The following is a 20889-nucleotide window of genomic DNA, read 5'->3' as shown; positions in this document are numbered from 1 at the left end:
ATGTAAGTCCCTACCACCGACCTTGACAATGATTTGGAAAGGGATGGAGGAAGGAAGACGAGGTTCTGTCAGTCTATTCCAATCAAAGGAAAAGACCTCAGTGCTTGGAGGGGGTTCTGTAGAAATAGGTGAAATGCCCCCCGGCATAGAAGAATTTGATGTAACAAGAAGAACCTGAGCGGTATGAAGTTCACTCTCTAAAGGGAAAGTGGGATCGACCGAATGTGAAATTGAATCGACCACTTGATCAACTAATGGATCATCAACCTGAGTGACATGAGTTTCACTCTCCAATGGAAGAGTGTGATCGACTGTACTTGAAATTAGATCAATTACTCCGTCAGTTGACGGTAGGTTGGGAGAAAGCTTACGGTAACCAGTTGGAAATTCTGGCTGTGGAACAGTAAGGTTTTCCAACAATGTTGAGGCTTCATCCATGTGAGGGCAAATGTGAGTTTGATGACTCCCTTTGCATAACTTACAAGGAAACCTAACTTTACCCTTTTTCCCAAGAACCTGACTATCACTGGTTGATGGATCAATGGAAAGTTGATGTGATTTTTCTGACCATACTTTCAAGACCTTTGGAATACCAGGACAATTAACAAGGAAGTGGTCACCCTTACAAAGCCTGCAAGGGTATTTGGGTTTACGATGCATGTCGGAATTTTCCTCAACACAACTAACACTTACAACCATGGTTGGTTGGTTGACTTCTTTCTTATCTTGCTTCTTCTTCTTCTTCTTCTTCTTCCCTTTCTCTTCTTCTTAGCCTCCTGGTTACTAGCATCAAGGCTTTTACCAGGCGAAGAGGAAGAAATGGAGGAAGAAAAATTAGGCGAAGAAGGTAAAGGGTCAGCAGAAGGTTGGTGACGTTGAGATGGTGAACTCTATTGAGGTGAAGCATCCGGTTGAGATGGAACAATTGGAGTATTTTGGGCCAACGAAGTTGAAAATAACCATATCGGTAAACCTACTGTAAATCCAGGTAATCACAAAGTAGCCATATAAGGAGGACCAACATTTCCAAAGTAAGGAAAAGTACTTGGATTCTCATTAGGAGGGGTTCCTAGGTTGGTAAATTCCGGAACATTTGCCATTATATCCAACTTTAGTGAATTTTATTAACAATTTAAAACTAAAATTAACAATTCACAATTCACACCTAACAATTAAAATTCACAATTCACACCTATGGTCTCTAAAAGTAAAAACAAACAAATTAACATGCGCTATCAAATCTAGGAGTCAAACCACACACAAACAGTAACCTTCCGGACCGAAAACACTAGTTGGTGATGAAGCCCAACATCGCAGAATTCAGTACAGAAGTGGCGGGTGGAACAGTTACCCCGACAACCTGCTTAATGAATAGACTGGACCAAGTTCCTCCACTTTAACCGTCTCGAGTGAAGTGAACCCCCCAGAAAATCCAAGTGAGTCTAGCCGACGTCTACTCCAGGTACAGTGGGATCTTCCCTCCACCTTCACCTCGGGTAGAATCCTAAAGATAATGGTCACTAAGGTTACCAACAGCAACAAATACACCTGGGGGAACAGTCTACGACCCGATAGCACACAAGGGCAGAGTAACAAGCTCAATTCCCTTGCCGGCTCCTTGACAATAATCCAAGGTTTACCGACAAGTGACCCCAGGCTCCTCGACAATAATCTGAGGTTTACCGTTTGTAGTACATGCATATCTGGCATCTTTCCCAATGAAGGAGGATTGATCCCCTCACTGGTTCGGACACGGTCTCGTGCTTCTCCTTTAAGAGGAGCTTTCCCAGAGTACACATGAAACAGTTGGATTTATCCTACCACAAGATGAGCCACTTGTTTGGTTTTGCTGTCTTGGAGAGTTAATTACTCTCCTACTCCAAGACACTAGCCTAAGCTATGTTGGTGTATCAGAGCCCTAGAAATGTAAAAATTACTAGATGAATTTTAATTAAGCGTTGTGTTATTAAGGCTGTTATTACTCAAATAGGTAAATGGATATGAAACCAATGGTGTTATGACCCGACTCAACTGAATGAAATCGAATATGATAATGTAATCTTTTCAATTCGATGAATCCTAACTAAAGTAAGGAGAGAGTTTCCATTCACTTCCAACAATGCAAAAAATTGATCACTAAGAGAAAATATAACAAATTCTCTAATGCACTAATTTCATCAAGAAAAACTAATGCAAATCAATTCCAAAATGTTTTTTATTTTTATTTTTGTGTAAATTCAAATCAAAGAAAACTAATCTAAATCTACGATTGATTTTTCAGAATGTAAACTATGCAATTGTAATCTAAGCACAATTCACTTGAAAAGTATGCAAATGTAATCTATGCACATTTTTCATTAATATTCTGAAAATGAGAATTCTAATTATGCAAATGGGATCTATGCAAGAGAATTCTCAGACACAAGATGATTCTAATGTAATCTAAGAACCAATCAAGTGCAAGTCAAGAAAATTGGGTGAGAGTTCCAAAGATCAAAAAAATAAAAACACTCAAAGGCGATTAACACTCATACACAATTTAGCAAAAAGATGCAAAATTGTGAAAAGAATGAGACAAACCTCCAAGTAATGACCAAAGGAAATCAAATTAAGAATTTCTCAAAAAAAGAGACTCAAAACACCCAATTGATGAAAGCTTAAAGCAGGAATGCCAATGAAATTAACCAAGGAAAGTTTTTGACAGGTAACCAGTGGATCTGGACAGCAAAAACAAATTAAAAACAAAATCTAAAAGGAAAAAAGAAGAAAATTGAAATTTTCTTAGTTTTGACAGGGGTACGCAGGTGACCTGTTTGCACAGGTGCGGGTACGCTCTGTGCACAAAGAGACAATGCATACAGGTACGCACTGTGCTACACTCAGAGGCTGCGTACTTCGAGCAAAACAAAGAAAAACTAAAATCTAATTTAACCCTAAGCTAGCCCACCCAAATACACAGTCAGACAGCCAAAAACCAGAAAACAAATAACTTTTCTCAGATCAAAAGTTGATACAAAGGAAAAAACATTTACATCAATGGAATCCCCAGCGGAGTCGCCATTTTGTCATGCGGAAAGAGTCGTTAGTGTGGACACAACCGACCTCCCTAGAAGCCTAAGACTTTCTAGTGACAAACAAGACAAATAAGAGCAATCCTTCACTAAATATGCCTTTACAATATGAGAAATCAAGTGTTTAGATCCTACCTGTAACCCAACGCTGTTGTAGTAGTCCAGCTTCGTTGATCCAGATGAGCTCCTCCTTCCCTTCGAAACCTGCATTCACTAACAATCAAACCATTAAATAGCACCTGAATATCACATAAAATAAAACATATTTAACATATAGACCAAGGAGTATATGAAACAACTCATAAATAACAAATAGTTGAGAAGAATGGACTAATTTGTATTAAAATTTAACAAAAGGAACCATTACAACCTAAGCCTTGGTGTTGTGCAAGTCCCTCCCAGGGTCCACAAGAGTTCTCCTTTACTCTGATCAGCTCACCCACTTCCAAATAGAACAAGCAAAGATGGTAATCTCTCCTCACAAGCTTCTACAAGGAAGTCCTGATTCCAGCAGCATCTACCCTTAGGAGTGTTCAGCTTTCAACCTCCCCTCCCTCTGGCCCAATGCCTGTATTTATAGTGCTCTAGAGGAAGTTAATCAGGTTCACCATCAATGGGATAAGCCCCTCTTTGGATGGGATAGCTCCCCTCTTGATGGGATAAGTTCCTCTTTCATAGGGATACATGAACCATCTGGAGGCGCTCAATACACGTCAAACAAGCTTCTAGAATGCTCTAGAAATGACCACAAGTAACTTTTTTGAGGTGAAACTTGCGCCTTTTGACCTTTACAGGAGTACGCACCCACCCCTTTACAGACAGAGCGTACAAGTACACAGGTATTGTGAACTTTGGGTGTGTGCACGCAGGTAAGGCTAAGAGAAACTGCGTACCCAGAGATATATAGATTTTTAATGACTTTCTCTCTTTCTTGAAGTTTGACATGGAGAGCAGAGGTATGAGGCTTGCCAAGGAGGATAGTATGACAGTTGATGGATCCATACTAACTGCAAATAGTCATGGTGACAAATTTTAGTGTAACAAGTACTTCTGGAGGGCACCCTTGCTAATCTTGGGGGATTGCACCGGTAAAGGCTGTTTTCTGGAGGTCAGCATAGCTACCTCCGATACCTTCACTGTTAGGCCTTGGGCGTAATTACCCAGGTTTACTTTCAGAAGGCCCTTGTTATTAACTTTCTTGTATTTGTTGTCTAGTCCTAATCACCTAGAGCGGAAATACTTGAGAGTTGTTTGATTGCTGATATATTTAGGGACATTTTAGTGAGTGTTATGTGCTCCTAGTTAGCCTAGCCTTATAATTTTTTGAGTCTTTAAGTAGATCTTTTAAATAATTCAAAGTGGTTGACCAACCATCTCGACGGTCTAGGAGACTTCTTGGGCTATCACCTACGATTCTGGAGCCTTCTCCTAGAAGGCATAGGAGTGATTCTGCCAGTGGTTTTCAACCAGTGGCAGTAGGAACATCGGAGATTGATCCTCCTCGTGGGGGCATTAGTTCACAAGATAGACTTGGTACCAGTAGAGATTTAGAGAGGAACACACCAGTTCTTTCTCGAGTACTATTTTAGTCGGAAGATAGTATCGAAGTAGAAGAGCTTTCAAAGTTAGTTGCAGCTCCAAATTCTCCTCTCCCTCCTGACCATCCAGACGTTTTGTTATACATTGGAACTCCAACTCATAGGCCTTTGAGCTCGGGTTTACATACATCTATTCCTTCGATGACCACTGCTGGAAGCATGGGATCTATGATGAGTGTTGCGAGCATGCAAACTCCATATTTATACAAGGGTGAGGAACTATTTCCATCCCTTCTAGTACTCCCAGCATGACTATACTTGGGTCTACTTCCATTCCGTCAACGAGTGGAAGTTGTCAAGCTACTGCATCTAGTTTTGGATTTTTCCCTTTTGAAATGTCGTCTCAAGGTATTCCTTTAGTTCATTTGAACATACCATCGAGCACCTCTAAATACATGATGAGTGGTTCAGCTTCTTTTTAGGGTTTCTGATTTGGAAGTGGTCATATACCACATTACAATCTGAAAGTAGGGTCAATGCCTTTTCCTTTTAAAAGTCAAGGTTGTAACCCCTTCTAGAGTTGGACAAACCCTGCGGTTAGTGGAATAAGAGCCGGGAATCAATTTTTTGGCCAACAAGGGACTATGTCGTATTCTTCGGTTAATTTGTTTTAGAGTTTTCCACCCTTTGCTAATGCATGGAACACTTATCAGGGGATGTCAGATCCTTTCAATACTTTGTTAGGGGGTAACTTCACTGGTTATGGAGGATTTTCAGCAGGAGTTGGTCAAACTACGAATTTTTCTTGACCACAAGGATCACCTTTTGGTTCAGTAGGCTATACAAGTTACTTCAGGCAACTTGGTGCCTTTCAAAATCCAGGTCATTTTTTTCAGACCTTTGGGAACCCCGCCCGCTCTTGATGAAATTCCCAAAGTCCCTCATGACTTCCTTTTCTGGTCACGCTTAATTTTCGAGACTTAACTAAATTGATGAATGAGCCAATTAGCTACAATCTGCCTTGGCCTCCGGTCCCAACTAAACTTCCCTTGGATATTCCAAAGTTTGAAGGGAAGAGTGGTGAAGACCTAGGAGACCATGTGACCATGTTTCACTTATGGTGCTCATCCAACTCCCTAATAGATGATTCGATTAAGTTGAGGTTATTTTAGCACACCTTAACCAGAAATGCAGCCAAATGGTATATAGAGTTGCCAGGGGGCACCATACTTCTTTCTATTAGAGAATTATATATTATAGAGCAATGGAACACATAAAATATTGCAGAAATATAAACACAGAAAATACATAAAACAAGAGAGACATAGATATACGTGGTTCACCCAGTGTGGGCTATGTCCACGAAGAAACAGCTAGTCCTTTTTATATTATCCAGCAAACTGAAGAGATACAACCTAAAGTGGATCCACTATAATTCCCTCTTCACTCTTAATCTCCTCTCTCTTCCTCACTGAAAATACAGATATATGTAGACGTAATATAATCCCCTCATATATAGTGAGGGGTTGCCTTCTAGGGAAAAAACCCTAAATTAAACATAACTTCTATTGTCAGATCTCTGCCTAATGAATGGCACAGATTGACTATGAAATTAAAACATTTTACAAGGAAATTTTACATCTATTCTTAGCTTCAGGAGCTCTCCCCTTGATCCCCTCACCAGGGGGGCTCCAAAAGGTTGCAGTCACCCCCCCAGACCCCCCTTGTAGCAAATATTCTACCGGCGGCAACGTTACGAACTGGGATCCAATGTAGTGATAACTTTGAATGCAGAAGATAATCAGGCTCCACACACAACACTTTCGTTGATTTGGCTAATATATTCTTGAACCATTTTCAGTTTGTTGTCTGCTATGAAGCCGGAACTGAACTTCTGGCTAAATTTTAGCAAGACACCGCGACTCAAATTTTGGATCACGTATTGGAATGGAGAAGGAGAAAAAGGCTTATCAAAGCTAAAATTCCACCAGAGTTCCTTCTCAAATGGTTTCTCAAATCATTACAACCTGAGATATCAAAGGATGTTTCTCTTTCTAGTGTTTATTCGGAAGAGCAGGCTATTTTTCGAGCCCAACAATTAGAACTGATATATTCTCAGTCTAGGACTCTTCAGAAAATCCTACTTGATGCTCCTAGATCTAAGGTCGATTTAGCCAAACCAAAGCTAGGCCCTCACGCCGATGGTATAGTTGGATCAATTGACACGAATACGGTGAACCTTTTGAATCAATTGCAATATTTGTCTCTACAAACTGCTTCTTCTAATGAGGAAGCACTGTATACACCTACACCTTCCCAACCTACCTCTATAAACATCGTCTAGGCCTCTAGCCCCAAAGGAAATAAAAAATCTGATGAGAAAAGGAAGGGACGTGGTAATAAGAAGAACCAAGAAGGGAAAGGAAACTCAAACAAACCCGACAATGGTGTCGGTGAGGGTAGAAAAAAATTCCAAGAAAAAGGTTAAGTTTCCATGCAAGTTATGCAATGGAGATCATTTGACTCAAATTTGCCCTAAGATACAAGATGCTCAACGCGTGTTAGTGCAGCAAGGATCCTCTAGCTCCCAAGCTATTCTGACTAACCCTTTTCCCTAAGGGAAAAAATTACTTGCTAGCATGAATTCAAATGCTGGCGCCTCCACAGGGGGCAACGAGGAAGGGGAAAATTCCTCAAATGTTTATTTGATGAACTCTCATGTCGATGTTGCTACGCGAGCATGTGATTATGGTGAAACAAAAACATATAAGGCTAAATCTGTTCTCGAAACCACAAACCCACTTCATATTGAGCGACCCTCTGCTGAGTCTATACCTCGGATACCAAAAGGTTCCACAAAATGCTCGACTATTAACCCTAATTCTAGAGCAACCCAAAACTACTCGATTCTAGAAGATTTGGCTCAAAGTCCTTGTGTTATGTCTACTTTGGAGGTACTCCAATCATGTCTTACTCAGAGAAGTGCTTTACTTTCGACAATTGGTGCAGTAGATCAAAATAATTCTTTAGTTCTCACTTTTGATATGATGAATGTCAAAAAGAGACTTCCTCACCATATGGCTTTCCAGATAAATTCCACTTACGGAAAACCAATATTTTTCAGATGGTTATAGATGAGGGAGTTTCCACATGCGTAATGTCTATGTCATGTTGGAAGGCCAATGGATCACCTTCATTTGTTCCTTCATCGACTCTCTTGACAACATTTGATGGAAATTCTCATAGGCCACATAGGATTATCCTGAACTTTCCTATACGTGTTGGGGGAAAGGTCGTAAACATTGAGGTGGAAATCGTTGATTCCAACCAGGATTATAACCCCCTCTTAGGTAGGAATTTGATTTATGAGATGGATGCCATAGTTTCATCTTTATTCCGCATCCTTTGTTTTCCTCATAAGGGGAGGATTGTTAAAATTGATCAGTTAGATTATTCTCCACGTGACTCCCACACAACTTCGGATTCTACTATTCCTTTGGTGCATAATCCTCGCCAACCTATTAAGAATTTAGGAGTTGGGTTGTAGTCTTCGTTAATGGGTATATTTTACCTTCCTGCTCCTATAGCTAGAACCAATGCAATTTCATCTTCCAAGGGATCTTCATGGAAATAGTTCTTTCAAACTCATTATTTTTTGGACCCTTGGACCTTACCTTCATCTACCACCACATTAGATGGAGGGTAGGTTGGTGGAATGGCACTTCCCATGTCTACAACAGAACTTAGCTATCAATATATTTTTAAATCTACAAATAACCATCCCACTCCTTTTTCATAAGAGGAGTTAGATGGTGATGTGGCTCCAGCTTGGACCCTTGACTCTACTTCAGCTCTAGATTGCTTGGATATAGTTTTACCATCTGAAGAAGAAATTTTGGAGGCAATGGTGGGTGTGGATCGACCATGGAAAGATTTACATCATCATTCATATTTTCTTCCTCCATTGCATGAAGTTGAATCTAGGTTCTGCAATCTGCTTACTAGTGATGTTTGTACAATTTCAAACCCTTTTGCTCCAGCACAATTATCTGCCGAAGGTAACATTTCGGTTATCTCACGAAATGTACCTATAAACATCTCTAGGAATCCTAACGTCATAGAAAATGTCTTCATTGGAGCTGATTGTTCCCCTAAAGAAATTCAAATTTACACCAACCTCTTTAAATAGTTTCGAGATGTTTCACTTCGTCTTATGAGGAAATGCCTAGAATTGATCCATCTATAGTCCAGCATGAGATCAAGACGTACAAAAACACCAAACCTATTCATCAAAAACTTAAACTGGTCAATCCTCAGAAATTGACAACTATTAAAGCTCAAGCTGAAAAGCATCTTAAGGTGGGTTTCATATACCCTGTTCCTCTAACTGAGTGGGTTTCCAATCTAGTCCCGGTAGATAAAAGGCAAGGAACGATCTGAGTGTATATCGACTTTAAGGATTTGAATAAATCTTGTCCAAAAGACAATTACCCCGTGCCTTTTATTAATCAAATTTTTGATGAATGTGCGGGTAATGAATCTTTTTCGTTCATGGATGGATTTGCTAGTTACAATCAAATTACTATTCGTCCAGAGGACGAGCACAAGACAAGCTTTATTTGTCCCTCGGGCATGTTTGCATACAAGAAGATGCCTTTTGGTCTTAAAAATGTTCGAGCTACTTTTCAGCGGGCTATGTCTTATGCTTTCCACGACATCAAACATGTTATTGAAGCATACTTGGATGACTTAGCTACTCTTTCTCGAAATAGAATTGATCATCCCAGCCACCTTCAGTTAGTTTTTGAGAGATGTCATTTTTATAAAATCTGGTTGAATCTGAATAATTGTGTTTTTGTGGTCGCATCTGGTTGGCTATTCAGATTCTTCGTATCGACTGAAGAGATTCAAGTTGATACTTTCAAGGTTGAGGCAATAATTCAGTTGCCTCCACTACCTTTCATTCATCAACTTCAAAGTCTCCAAGGAAAGGCAAATTTCTTGAGAATATTTATAGAAAATTACGCCGAGATTTCCAAAGGATTTATTCATTTTCTTAAGAAAGGAGTTCCATTTTTATGGGATGACTTCATGCAACGATATTTTGATGCTTTGAAACAAGAATTAATCTCTGATCCATTGTTGAGTCAATCAGATTATTGCAGAGATTTCCTTTTGTATCTCACTGCGGTAGAATCAACCATCTGTATGGTTCTGGTTCAGGAGGATGATGCTCTCAGTGAGCATGTAATCCACTACTTGAGTTGAGGCTTAGTAGGACCTGAGCTACGCTATTCTCTTATCGAGAAATTGGAATTGGTAGCTATCCATGTTGTCCAGCGGCTTCATCATTAAATTCTACTGTGCAAAACATTCATCTTAGCGACTGTCAATGCTTTTATTTATTCCTTAGTAGGCGAGTGATTGGGGGCAAATATAATCGATGGACTGTTATTTTGCAAGAATTTGATATCGAGTTATTTTCAGCCAAATCTAGGAAGTCATTGGTTTTTGTAGAATTAATTTTGGAGCTGCCTTGTGAGGAAGCCATTGTTTCTGAGGAAAATTTCCCCAACAAACATTTATTCCTCATTTCTTCACAAGATCCTTGGTATGGAGGTATCATTATATATCTCTAGACTTCAAATTTCCCACCTGCTTTCTCCAAAGATGAGCATTGAAAGTTATGTCACCTTGCCAAAAAATATGTTAGCATTAGTGATACATTATATCGTAGAGGAGTTGACTCAATCCGTAGGCGTTGCTTAACTTTGGAAGAACAGAGTTTGTACTTAATGATTGCCACAGTGGAGCTTGTGGTGGTCATCTATCAGGGCTTGCAACAACCCAGAAAATTTTGCGTGCAGGCTACTTTTGGCCTTCAATTTTCAAAGATTACATTGAAGCAGTCAAACATTGCCACCCTTGTCAAATCTATACTCGAAAAATGCGCGTGCATCCAACTCCAATTTTTCCTATTATCACTGTCGTTCTATTTATGAAGTGGGGCATTGACTTCACTACTTGTAATCTGCCTTTGGTGACGAATCACAAGTATATCATTGTGGCCATAGACTACTTTATGAAGTGGGCTGAGGCCATGCCTACTTACAAAAACAATAGTGAAACAACAACCTTGTTTCTCTTCATTCAAGTTATTTCACAATTTGGTATCCCGAGAGAGATTGTCAATAACCATGGTAGTCACTTCCAGAATCAACTGATGATTGAATTGGCTCTCAAGTTGGGATTCTGGTAGGAGCATTTGTCTCCATATTATCCTCAGGCCAATGGGCAATTCGAAGCCATGAATAAGTCCCTTAAGGCTATCCTGCAAAGGAAAATTGACAAAAATTGATCCAATTGGCACATCATGTTGTACCCGACACTCTGGGCATACCGAACCTCAATGAAGACTACCACTGGTTTTACTCATTTTCAATTAGTTTACGGGCTGGAATTTATTTTTCCTATAGAATGTGAAATTCCATCCCTTAAGCTAGCTGTAGAACTTCTTCCAGAGACGTCTAGTCTTAAATAATGCCTCGTTCATTTGGATCATCTCAATGAGCAGTGTCCAAATGTCTCCATAATAAACGAAGCCCATAAGAAGAGGGTTAAAACTCAGTATGATAAATCTGTCTGTGCTTGGGTTTTTTCTGAAGGCGACCTTGTCTTAGTCTATGACCAAGACAAAGACGCCCCAGGGGTAGGAAAATTCAAGTCTATGTGGTATGGTCCCTTTGTAGTCAAGCGAGGTTTGGAAAAAGGGGCCCATGAATTAATTGATTTTGAAGGGAACAAGCTGGTGGAGCCCTGAAATGGGCTCTAACTTAAGAAGTATTTTGATTAGGTTCCGGCTGAGAAATTTCTTGTTTGTATATATTGTATTTTTGTACATATTTGTCTGGCATTTTGTGATATCAACATTTTTTGATCTGTTATGGCAGGTGTTGATGGATGATTCAATATTTTTTTGGATTCACCGATGGTACTAGTCAGCACACTCGGAATCTTGCTTCTGCAGCTTGGATGATTTATTATCCATATGGCTAGTTGATGGTGTCGAGGGGAGTATGTATTGGCCCTGCTTCGAATAACATTGCCGAATATACTGCCATTATTAATTTACTATCCGAAGAAATTTCTTATGGGATTGATTCATTGTTAGTTTATCTAGACTCACAGCTGGTGGTGTTGCAATTAAATAACATTTATTAGGTTCGTGATCCTTATTTATATCGCCAATTTTTGAGAGTGAGAATGTTGCAACGATCATTTATTTGTATTACATATGTTCACATTACATGATCTAAGAATTCATTAGCAGACTCTATTGCTAGTCAAGCATTAGATTGGCAAATTAATCATTCATCAAATTAAACAATATAATTTTTTTTGAATATGTATATATATCATAAAATCGCCTGGATATAGATAAAGTGTTCAAAAAATAATATACAAAATTGGGATGAAATGCCCTTAAACTTTTGGTTCATGCCCATAATCATGTCCAGTCATAAATCAGTCTATCTATCGACTTGCCTCAGGATGAGTAGCTAAAAAGTTAACCACTGCATTAGCTACATGCTGAAGTATGCGGACCTAGTCCCGTGGTACCCCTACCACGCGGCGTTGCATCTCCTTAGGTAGATCCTCTATGGCTATCATAGGTACCTGGTGAGTTAGTCTCACCAAGTTTCTCTGAACTGCATATATGACTCCCTCTGTCTCAGCTACTGCCTCTTCAGCTCCTCTTCCACGAGGCCTGTGCCTCGGAAATCCATTTAGTATCACTGGACCCACATTTGGAACATGGTCATTTTGTCAGTATTTTGCCTCATTAAAAATATTTTTAAGCTCATTTCATATTTAAAAACCCAAAAAATATTAAAAATTTACAAAAACCTAAAAAATTGTTACCTATGTCTCCCCATGTTGTTTTTGGTGGCAACACCAAGTCTGGATCTCCTCGGAAATCCATACCATCATACAGGTAGTCGTCGACTGAAGTGATCTGTTGGTCCCACCAGGCAAAAAACTCATCATCAAAAGTCATCCTGAGCATGTCCCCACCTCCAAGGCATTTCATCAAGTCAACCCATCTACCCATCCGTGGATCTCGAGGGTCGCTGATGGAGACAGATACTTTGGGATGTAGCCCAGGTACCTTCTCGAAGAAGAATGAGCATAAGATAGTCCCATATCCAAAGTTCTTTGTTTGACCCTTCTAAATAGAGGTAAATTGGCTCTTGATGTTGGTTAGAAGAGGTGTGCACCGGTCAAAAAACATGGTAAGGCATTCCATTGCTAGGCTAATGGACACTCATGATGGCTAATGTAGTGAAGCTGATCCATTTACCCTTGCAATGGTAAATTGCAGAATCCTTAGAGATAAACTTTCCATGTGTTTGATTGGAATCTGACTTCTAATATTATCTCGGTGTCCAGGATAGTATATATGTACACAGTCTTCTACTGAAATAATAGTTCTTGTCTTGCTAGTCGAATGCACAACCTCACCTCTTTGGGAGAGACATGTAATAAAGTAGATGTCTTCAACCTCAATTCGTAGAGGCATTTGGCTATCATGAAGGCATCATCCTCTACAATCTAGTAGTGGATCAGTAGTTCGAGCAGGTCTGTTTTGGCTTTCATGTTTGGCATTTTAAAGAATTTCATTAAGCCACAACCTCTCAGAGTGTCTAGTGCATTTTGGTCATTCATTACCTCATTGTTAGTTATTGTATGCTCTCTTTCTCTCCACTTGATGGTCATCCTGCAAAAATTGGAGTTTCAATTGTTAGTTTTTGTGTTTAAACTTAACTCACATACATGGGGGTTCCCTTTACACATAGTCACGTGTAGGGCTGTCGTATATGAAGGTTGATCACATCCAACCCATGTGTACACAGAGTTGGATTTTTGGGCATAGATTCCCATGGTCAAAACTCTAAGAAAACTATAAAAACTATCACAAAACATTACAAGCATGATTTGAGGGCTACCTAGTAACTTTGGTGCTATTTGAATGGTCCAATTGTTAAGAGGAAATATTTCTCCTTTTTGATCCACACCTCTTTGCTCCAAACATAAATGAAAAAACTGTGAGTCCAAAAGTCATTATATAACTTTGAAATTGCAAAATATTTTTTCAAAAATTGATTTTTGTCTCATGGATTTTTTGACCTGTGGGCTTGGATTGTTGAGAGTGGGTTGTTTTTTCAGGATATTTTGGAGACTTATTCGAGATGTTATTTTGGTCCCATGACCATTGATCCGTCATGGTAGGTATCATTCACTCACTGGCATATAGGTTAGGGAAAACCATTTTCCATTGCATCTTGCATACTAGCTTTCGTTCAGCGATACATTAGCCATAGGGTCAACCTCATCGTATCTTGGATAGCAAACCATTTTCACTCGCCGATTTTTAAATCATGATGCGATGGTAGAGCCATCCTTTACATGGGAATCTTAGTTAGAACCTAGCTAACATTGATTTCCCATGCTGCTATACTGAGTAGGCTTGGGAGTCCTCTTTAGTTCTGCTCTGACTTATGCATTAAAGACACATTCTCCTTTCTTCTGCGTTGATTTCTGGCCTTGTACTTGTTTCCAGGAAAACTAGTGTCTTTTCAATCTGCTAGCCCCACTAGGATTTGCAGCTATCCTAGAAACTTACAATCAAAGCAACTTGCAATTTCCTCTATGTATGATAGATAAGAGAGAAGTGAAGGGACAACCTGGATCTTTCGCTTGACTCCTTGCTTGATTCCTCTTCCCCTTGATAGAGCTTCCAACTCCTCTCCTACTTGTCCTGCTTAGAGAATACCTGTAGAAACAAAGTAACAAAACACCATCAAATCATCTCGATCTATTATATCATAAACAATGCAGAATCAGAAATACATTGAACATACAATAGCATTCACAAATAACGAGATTCACAAATACACAATTGCATGGAGGAAAACTCAAAGAACTTTATTAAAATAGAAGGGAGAATTACAACCCAGCTGTCTGATCTAGCATCATCCTCCCAGCATGAAAGCCCTCTTCACCTCATGAAAAGCAAAATCACCCAACAAAATGATGCTCTTTCTTAAGGACAAACTATTAGCACTTCCTTACAAATTACAAAATTACAGCCTCTAGATCTCTCAGATGAGGGATCCATTTATAGAGTCTGCAAGGGTGTGAGTCATCTCTGTGTTTTTGATTAGTTTCATTCCACTTGTTTTTCGTGGTTCCACTTGGATATTTATTGGATCTCTTACTCATCCCTGGGTTAATTCAGAGAGGCAAGTGGCATAGGAGAAGTTTCTAGAAGATTCCATGAGCATCCACTTAGCAAACTGTCTCAGACATTTGTCCATTCTCACTCATCGCACCCCACAGAAGACCTCTTCAGTATGCATCTCACTTGGTTAGTGTAGGAGTCTGTATGCAGCGCACCCTGATAGTGGAGCAGCCATTATGGGCTAGTTTTGGCCAGTTCTGAGTGGTTTCTTAGGTGGAACTTTTGGGGAGTGATGTAATCAATTGACAATGATCCTTTAGGGTATGAAACAACACTTTTATGGGTTAAAGAGCCCTTGTTTTATCGACATATAATATTGGGGTTGCAGTGCCCAAATATGTCAATAATAGTTGCCCTGTAAAGCATGAAGTTGTAAATCTTTTGATGTTGGGTGAAATGCTTTATCATGAGGATCCAAGGTATTCGAACTGGAAGGTGACCTGTATAAGATACAACAAAATACATCATCATCATATTATTTTCATGATCTAGCTGAGGTGAGCATTCCCATTCTCAGCTTTATAAATTCATTTTCAAGTACATAAGACAGATAATCGTCTGCAGTTGCAGATTGGTGATTCTTTACATGTAGAGTCATCATCCCTAGCTTGGATGATCATCTGTGCAACTTATGTGTACATTTGATGTCTTTATATTCCTAAATATATCACAGCGCGGATGGATTAAACTAGATCCTAGGTCTTCAAACTCGTTCAATCTTCACCCGATGTACAAGTCGATCCATGTGAAAAGATGTTCTGAAGTCGAACATGGAAAGACATTGCCTGATTACCAACCAACAATGTACGTTGTTAACAGGCATGAGAGGAATCACCGATAATGATAATGACCCTCAATGTACTTTAGTACAATTCACGTGGTGTGAATATATGATCTGATGTCAAACACCACGCAAAATCTTTCGGTCGAAGGCCATTGATGTAAACATGTCGCCAAAAGTGAGAAACTTGCCATTGAGGCATGCAAGCTTCAAAGTACTGAAAGGGTTGTTTCTAAGTCAACTTCTTGGATAATCAGCTGATGTTGACAAGAAGTGACCCATCGTAGGAGGGCCTTAATGTATCCCACATCTACGACACGAAACAAAGAAAATGATTTTCCTGAGGTGAAAACGATCTAATGATACAAGGTTCAGGAATGGCGGTCATGAAAAATGGAGGGTGAAGGTATTGTAGTGAATGAGACATTAATTGGATGTTGAGTTCTCTGAATGATTTCTCTTGAACATATTGGCGACATTGAGATGGATTGGTAGCGTTAAACTCAAAAGATGGATGGCATGGAGGACCAATGGTGATATTACCGGTGAACGGAACAACCCAACCCGACTCAATCATGTTGATGGAGTGAAAGTGTCATGTTCAAGAGCGACCTGCTACCAGTATAATTCTTCAAGTTTTCTTCCCTTTTTCCCCAGTCATTGCTGACCAGTACCTCTTTATTTTTTTCAAGTTTGAGGAGGATAACATATGCTTGTTCTATAATTTTCCCTTCCGGCAAACCTGTCGCTATGTTTTAGTGAGCCCAGCGACATTGAAACTCGTTCTTGTCTGGGTGGACAAGTTTGTCGCTATTGTTTTTAATGAGTATAATGACAAGGATAACTTGGCCCTTTTCATGTTTAGAGATTTTGAAAAGGGATGAAAAGGAAACTCCAGTAGTACTTTTTTGTATCATAATCCCTTAAGTCCGAAAAAGGATAAAATAATACGAAAGGGATGAGTTTTCGATAACTTTAGCGAGCCAAAAATACAAGTGCTCGAACTTTTTCATGAGATAATCCCTCAGGTCTGAAAATTTTAAAATATACAAGAGGGATGGCACTTCCAATCACTTTAGCGAGCTGGAAAGGCCAATAGCTCGACAATATTTTCATATTTAACGAGTCTGAAAAGAGTTTAAAGGAGACTCGTTTTTGAGGAACGAGTGGTGTTTCAGGGTAGCAACTGGTTTCGGGTAAGCTTGGAACTTCTCAAAACATGGTGATGTGAAGAGGGTGGCTAACAGGACCACTCATTGTAGTTGTTCCTCAAAATGGTAAACAATCAAGTGAAAGCGTATGATCAGCCAAAAGGATGGAGGTGATGGAAGGAACACAACCAAGGTTCAAAAGGCTGATATAATTGTGATCACAAGGGTTATGTACCAAAGGTGGGTTCATTTTTTAATGAGCTTGAACTCTAGGGGAACATATGCTCAGTGGCAGGTTTATTTTTTAACGAGCTTGAACCATACGATAACATTGCTCATAGCCTGGTTCATTATTTAATGAGCTTGAACCATGCGACAACATATGCTCAGTGGTAGGCAGGTTCATTTTTTAATGAGCTCGAACCTTGCAGAAAGTATGCTCAGATTTTCTTTTTATGTAAGCTAGAAATTCCAAAACTAAAGAGCTAAAAGGCTAAAAAACTAGAAATATAAGGAACTACTGAGGTTAGGTAGGATGGTTTCATCAGTAGCTTGACAAAACACTTCCTTTACTTCGTCTGCAGCGTAGACGAAGGTGAATGGTGGATCAGACCAATCACCTAACCTAAGAAGTTGAAATACTAAAAATCTAAAAAGCTAAAAAAAGCTAAAAAGCTAAAAAATTAAATTGGTCTCTTTTACCCTGCATAAAAAGTTTTTCATGCCCCCAGCATGATGAAAAGGATAGTCTCCAGTAACCATATGAAAACTTATTGTGGTTATGAAGGATGGTTTCATCCGTAGAACATACAAAACACTTCCTGCACTTCATCCGCCAAATAGACAAAGGTGAAAGGTCACCTAGACCAATCACATAACTTACAGGGAAACTATCTTTACAGGAAAAATTATCCTTTCAGCTGGGTTTGTTTGCCAAATAGACAAGGGTGCATGCCCCTTAAGCTTCGTTACATTCACCAGACTACTCATGGTAATTAGGTGGATGGAATGAAGGTTGAAGAGACATTATCGACACAAAAGGGCCATTTAGGGATGATGTTTGACTTAAAGCTGTGTTTGAACCGGGAAACGAAAGCTGGTCAACAGTGACAATTTTTCCTTCATGTGGGAAACACATCACTCGAAAGAGTGTTGAAATAATAGCTTCCATGTTGTAAACATAGTCACGACTGAGGAGTATATTGTAATCTAACGGTCCTTGGACTACCATCACGTTAAAGTGAACGATTTTCCTTCTCAAAGTCATCGGCAACTTAGGAAGGATCCCTAACGGTCGAGTGGTTCCTTTGTTAAAGCCTAAAAAATTCTGTGTAACAGGCATAAGTGATGGCGAACCAAGTTCTTTCCAAGCAGTTGAGGAAAGGATACTCACTAAAGCCCCTTCATCTATGGTAGTTCTAGACACGATCATTTTGTAAACTTGTACTATGATCTGGAATGATACAATAGAAGGAAGGCAGGATCTTACTACTTGATTCCAATCAAAGGAAGTAACCAGACTGCTTGGAGGGGGTACCGAATAAACGGTTGAATTAACCCCTTGAGTCGCGAGAATTGGGAGATTCTCTTCCTGTTGTGAAGGAATGGGTGGATTTCCCCTAAGTTCATCGGACTCTGAAGTGACAAAAAGAATTTGAACAATATCATTCTCACTCTCTTTAGGAATTGTATCATTTGAAGGTGGACCTTCTGAAGGAAAAACTGGGTCGACTGCCATCTCGACCTGTTGACTTTGGTCTGGTATGGACTCAGAAGATTCACTTTCAATGATAGGTGTTTTGACCGATGGTTCAGTTAAGTCAGTCAGATTTTCAACTAGTAAAGGACTTGGGGAGAGTTTCTTGTATCCAGATGGAAGTCGCTGCGGTGAAGTAGGATGGTTATGCAAGACTCCCTTGGCTTCATCCAAAAAAGGAGAACGGGGAAGGGTATGGTCCCCTTCACATAACTTACATGGAATTTGGACCTTTCTTCTTTGCCCATTATTACTACCTGATGGTGTGCTATCAACTTTATCACCAGAGGTTGACGACATTGCTTGGTGCGAACAGGGGGACCATTCTCTCAGGATCCGAGGAATGCACAGGCATTCTCGATGTAAATGGTCTCCTCTGCAAATTATACATGGATCTTTAGGTTTGAAAATCTTAGTGTGCAGATTTTCACCAGATGCTTCATGGTTTCCCCCTTGCTTAACTGACTTCTTCTTCTTCTCCTTCCCTTTCTTCTTCTTCTTACGCATTTGGTTACTAGCATCACTATTTTCACCAAGCGAAGATGAAGAAGGGGAGGGAGAAACAAATTAAGAGGAAGGTGAAGGGTCAACTTTAGTATCAACTGGATTCTGATTTGATTGTTGAGGAATCATGGTGTTTTGAATGACAGACGTTGAGAATAGCCATACTAGCAAGCCAATGGTAAGTCCCAGAAGGGACAAAGTGGCCATATGAGGAGCACCAATATTTCCCCAAGATGAAAAGGGACTAGGATTCCCCTCAAGAGGGATTCCTTGATTGGTGGACTCCATTATCTTAACCTAAGATCAACGAAGTAAACAGGGATTTTTTTCAAATTTAATAAATTTTAATGATGCTTAGACACAACTTTGCTTTTTCAATTTTTAAGAGTCGAGAAAAAGCTAAATATGACTCTAGTGCGCTTCGATTTTTGATGATCCTGAAGTGACAATTGCTCAAATGGACCTTTTCTTTTAAGGAGTCGAAAAGGAATGAAAGTGACCACTTTGGAAATCTAGACAGAGGGATTACCAAACCAATTGCAAAACTGCAAGATACACCTTGGTGATAAATTAAAGAGAAATTGCCAAGGACTTATGTATGGCAGTCAATCTTCCTGAATGATGTGTTCAGTGCATTGTGATCGATAGGACGGTAGACGCAACTTCCTAGGGATAAAGGATATAAGCCTATTGTGGTCTCCCAATATATACGCGATGGTATGGGGAGCACAAGTCCGTGCTAGCACTTGTCGTATCAAAGAGGAGGAATCACCCAACCTTCAATGAAAATGGTAGTTACTAGATTTTACGATGCTGGAACACATCTCTAGCTTAGAGCTCTAGATGTGTTGCGTTAGGTTCCAAAGCGTTGTTAAGTTCATTGAAATTTATTTTAGAGTTGATCTTGCTTATAAGTTTGCCTTTCAATGGTTCACCATGTGATGTAGATGTAAAATTCCTAAAAATGAAATCTACAATGATAAACAATCATTGTTTATTTTGAGCAATGAAAATCTTAGCTACTAAGGAAAGAATATTTACGATTCTTTCAAACAAAGAGCAAACAACACACATTAAATGCACTTTTCCTAAATCATTTTTTGCACAGTCTAACTGCAAATGAAAATGCATGTATTTTTTTTTTCGTTCCCCTTAATGTGAAAAATGCCAAAAAGGAAAACTAAGTATAGATCTGAAATATTTTTCTTCAAAGCAACATTTCAACACTAAATGACAGTTTTCAATTTCGAATAGAAAGGAAGACTAAACGACACATTTCAATTTTGAATAGAAAAATCTTTCGACACTTCAAATATCAAAAAATCAAATCAAATACATGACAAAAAGTTCAATCGACTATCCAGAGAAGGAAGACTTCACGACACTTCTCTTTTCGACACAAAATGACAGCTACAACACTTTTTGTACCAAAACGACAGATTGATTTAAGCAACTTTTCGACAAAGGATTGTAAATGATGGACAAATACACAAAAATTTACTAATCCTAATTAATGGAGGCTGATCTATATAATGAAAGTAGGCTTCAGTAATGAGACGTTTTTCATAAGCAGCAAATCAACTAAACAGAACTGAAAACAAGGACAAAAATCCCCAAATTTCAAGGTGAGAAGTCGGTTCAATTAGCATTGCATGTATGCTTCACAAAAACAAGTATGAATCGCACCTGCTACACTCGGGAAGTGCAATGCATACTGGTTGACAATGGTAGACAATGCAATGGGCTAGAGAGTGCAACTGAAGTGGTTTTTGGCTCAAATTTGCA

The sequence above is a fragment of the Pinus tabuliformis genome, chromosome 7 (assembly GCF_031772625.1).
Source record: "Pinus tabuliformis cultivar Carrire ecotype Pingquan chromosome 7, CPIR1, whole genome shotgun sequence".
NCBI classification, from domain to species: Eukaryota; Viridiplantae; Streptophyta; class Pinopsida; order Pinales; family Pinaceae; genus Pinus; species Pinus tabuliformis.
The sequence above is the reverse complement of the archived record's forward strand: the minus strand, read 5'-3'. Positions refer to the sequence as shown.